Source organism: Rhipicephalus microplus, chromosome X (genome assembly GCF_043290135.1).
Source record: "Rhipicephalus microplus isolate Deutch F79 chromosome X, USDA_Rmic, whole genome shotgun sequence".
Classification (NCBI taxonomy): Eukaryota; Metazoa; Arthropoda; class Arachnida; order Ixodida; family Ixodidae; genus Rhipicephalus; species Rhipicephalus microplus.
Window position 1 is genome coordinate 270,025,504 of NC_134710.1, and position 3,861 is coordinate 270,029,364.

A 3,861-nucleotide genomic window follows, 5' to 3' on the forward strand; every position below is an offset into this window, starting at 1 on the left:
CGGCTATCTTCGTAGAAACTAGCGATACGCTCCTTTTAACGTACGCCCATTATCATATCTAACTTATGTTCACCCACAACTGCAGTATGCATCATCGACATGTCACCACAACAAGATCACCTTGTGCGTATGTTGGAAGCCGTCCAGAATAAGACAGCAAGATTCATCACTGGTAACTACGACTATCGTTCAAGCATCACCCTAATGAAACATGACTTTCCATTTATGTCACTGGATCAACGCCACGTCAATTCCATTTTATGTTTATTTCATAGATACATAACAAGTAATAAATCCCGCTGTTTGCCGCTTCATCTTCCTCTGCGCACATTTCGTCGCATTCATAACACTCGTTATTTCATGCGCGTTCATTGTAAAACACAGAGATTTACCTCATCACCATTACCTCTAGCCATATATAGCACATTGGAACGGCCTTCTAGATTACATTGTTTCCATTTCTAATCGTGAAACTTTGTGGTGACCTGATTTCGTTGAATTTTACTATTGTGTAACTTTGTTGCACCATGCTGTGTTTTAGTTGTTTTCTCTGTTTGTTTCTTTGTTCTTTTTTACTTTTTGTCTGTATTTTTGCAGTGCATTTACTGATGCTCCCCTTACTCATTGCCTTTTAATGGGCATGTAAGGCATTTTGAATAAATATTTAAACACTGCTGGCGTTGTGTATACGCGAACGTAAACTCGTCATGTCCGACCCCGTTTCGGCCTCCATTTTCACATTCACGTCTCTGAAAGCGCCGTATTCGAGTACCAGCACCTCTGGCTGTAACGTTCGCGTTCACAAGGGCTGTGGTCACACATACTTGGCTACATTCCTTGCTGGTAGCGTAGGCAATGTTTCACGCGAATCTTACTTTTGCGAGAGCTACACGTGCTGGCACGCGTTGTGGACTACCATACAATGACAGTCCGGCCCCTTAATGTGACCCGCAATTAAATAAACACAAATGGCATTTTCGTTACTGATACTGGGGAGTCTCGTTTTCCGAACGAGACGGAGTGTCCAACGAGACGGAATAACCAATGGGCCACGTGACGGGTGAGACTGAATGTCCAACGAGCCTGAATGTCTAACCGATACTGCATGTCCAACGAGCATGAATGTCCAACAAGCCTGAATATCCAACCGGGACGGAATGTCCATCGAGACGGTATGTCCAACGAGCCTGAATGTCTAACCGACAGACGGAATGTCCAACGAGACAGAATGTCCATCGAGACGGAATGTCCACTATTACACATTGCGTCTCGATGGACATTCTGTCTCGTTGGACATTCAGGCCGCAAGCACTTATTGGTTACCCCGTCTGGTCCCAAGGCCAATTTGCTTTTGACCTTTTGCAGAGCGGCCCAGATTTCCGCCTCGTCAAAGTCTCTGTAAACAAAGGGGTAAACAAAGAATACACGGTAAGATCCACGTAGAATACATGGGAAAATTCAAGTAGCGCTCGTGTCCTTCTTGTCTCTTTGTCGTCGTTCTGTTCTCGCGTTATAAATGTTGTCATGTCATACCAACTAGCCCAAACTGCCACACTTCGAAGTCAATCCGACGTAACGGCTGTATCAAAGGAGTACATATGTAATATTTATAAAATTGGGTAGGCAGCACGGCAACCACTATTGACGTTTCACGAAGATTTGCGCCTATTTGCACAGTAGTTCCGAGACGGTAACAGCGTATCGGCCAACGGCCGAGGATCATCGACTCCGTTTCATGATAAAGACTCAAGCTATAAAGTCGTCCTGCCACGTCTTCCAACCGGTAACGATGTTTTGAATTCCGTTTTCCTTCATGCCGACTTGAGTGGTAGGCCGTACCGTGCACCAGACTTCCGTGACGCGCTGCTTAAAGTGGTGAGCACAGCGGATTGATTGATTGATTGATTGATTGATTGATTGATTGATTGATTGATTGATTTGTGGGGTTTAACGTCCCAAAACCACCATATGATTATGAGAGACGCCGTAGTGGAGGGCTCCGGAAATTTTGACCACCTGGGGTTCTTTAACGTGCACCCAAATCTCAGCACACGGGCCTACATTTCCGCCTCCATCGGAAATGCAGCCGCCGCAGCCGGGATTCGAACCCGCGACCTGCGGGTCAGCAGCCGAGTACCTTAGCCACTAGACCACCGCGGCGGGGCGTGAGCACAGCGGACATTATTGGAGTTGGCCAGTATCAAATGAGCCATGTATGGATGGTTACGTGTGCAAACAGTATGGCGAAACAGAAACTCGTCACTTGTGGTGAGCTCCGTGTAAAAGGGCTGAAGTGCATGGTGCTAGATCCGGAGACCAAGAATATTAGGCTGAAACTACTTTGGCTTCCGCCTCATCTTGAATCGCGACGTGTTGAAGAGGCGTTCCAAGCTTACGGCGTTGTGAAATTTGTTGAAAGAGAGGCATGAAGATGTGCAGGAAGGGAACAATGGATGACAACAAATAGAGACGTTGCCTTGGAGCTCAAGGACACTATCACTGTGAGCTCAATACCACACCTTATGTCAATCTATGGCCACCAATGTCTCGTGCTTATTCCCGGTAGGCCTCCACTGTGTCTTCGGTGCAAGCGAGTGGGGCATGTACGACGACAGTGCAAAACACTGAGGTGCTTGCGATGCCAGCGTTTTGGTCACTCGTCGGATACCTGCGTGTCGACTTATGCCAACAAACTCCGTTCTGGTCAAGGTACAGAAGACCAACGTCTCGATCATCTTATGGATGTCACTGAGGTAGTTGATGCGACAGGAGAAGCAGCGGGAGGAGCAGAAGGTGCCTTAAAGGAAGCGGAACACTTGTCCATGGATACCCTTGGCACGCAAAATAACACCGCTAACGACGCCAGTGAAAGCATAAATGAATGCAATGCTGCTGACGAACACCACTTGGAAGGCCTTAAGGACAAGCCTCCTGACAATGAGGAACAAGAAGGAATGGATTGCAGTCAGACAAGGAAGCGTCAGGCACCGGTCACCGATGAAGCAACAACGAGTGCGCCAGACACGACAGAGCAACTGTCTTCGTGTGGTCCACGTGTCACCTTCTTTGGGGACCGAGAGACGCGCCGCCTATGCCAGCGTCCTGAGGAAAGTGCTCCTAAAAAGTGCAAAGGAGGTAAAGCCACAGGTTGGCCTGTGGCTAAAGGTGACCTACAAAAGTAGTAAGATATCAAAATGGCTATCGCGCTAACGTTTCCCATGTGTGTAGCGACACTCAACGTACGTGGCTTGAGGAATGTAAGGCGTCAGTGGCAGTTGCGCCACGTGCTTCAGCAGTACAACATTGATGTACTTGCAGTGCAAGAGACTAAGATTTCTGCTGCTCGTGACGCCGATCTTGCACTGGAAGTTTTCCGTGATTACAATTTATACATCAGCCCAGCACGTGGTGCATCCGCTGGATGCTTTTTACTAATCAGAAAGCACTTGAATCATATTTTGACGTCACTACAATTTGATGGGGAAGGACGCCTCATTTGTTGCGACTTATCTTTTCAATCCCATAATTGGAGATTTATCTGTGTCTATGCTACCTACAAAGTGAATGAAAGGAATTATTTTTTTCCTTTCTTCAACTTCGCTACTAAACACTGACAGAACTTTGGTAGTTTTTGGAGACTTTAATTGTGTTTGTGACGCTAGAGATGATTCATATATAACAAATCGTTATGATGCAAGTGCAGCCTTATTGCAGAAACTATTAAATGACCACAATTTAATAGATGTGGGAGTGCATGCGCCTTCCTCGGTGAGATTCACGCACTTTCAAGTCATCTCTCATGCTCGGCTTGACCGTGTATATGTATCTCTAAGCTTATGGTCTCACATTCATAATTATGCT

The 3,861-nt window shown here is 46.5% G+C and overlaps 1 pseudogene; it reads left to right on the top strand.

The window, feature by feature from the left end:
* Positions 1–1,157: 1,157 nt before the first annotated feature.
* On the top strand, positions 1,158–3,462 carry LOC119173718 (uncharacterized; annotated as a pseudogene).
* The last annotated feature ends 399 nt before the right edge of the window (positions 3,463–3,861 follow it).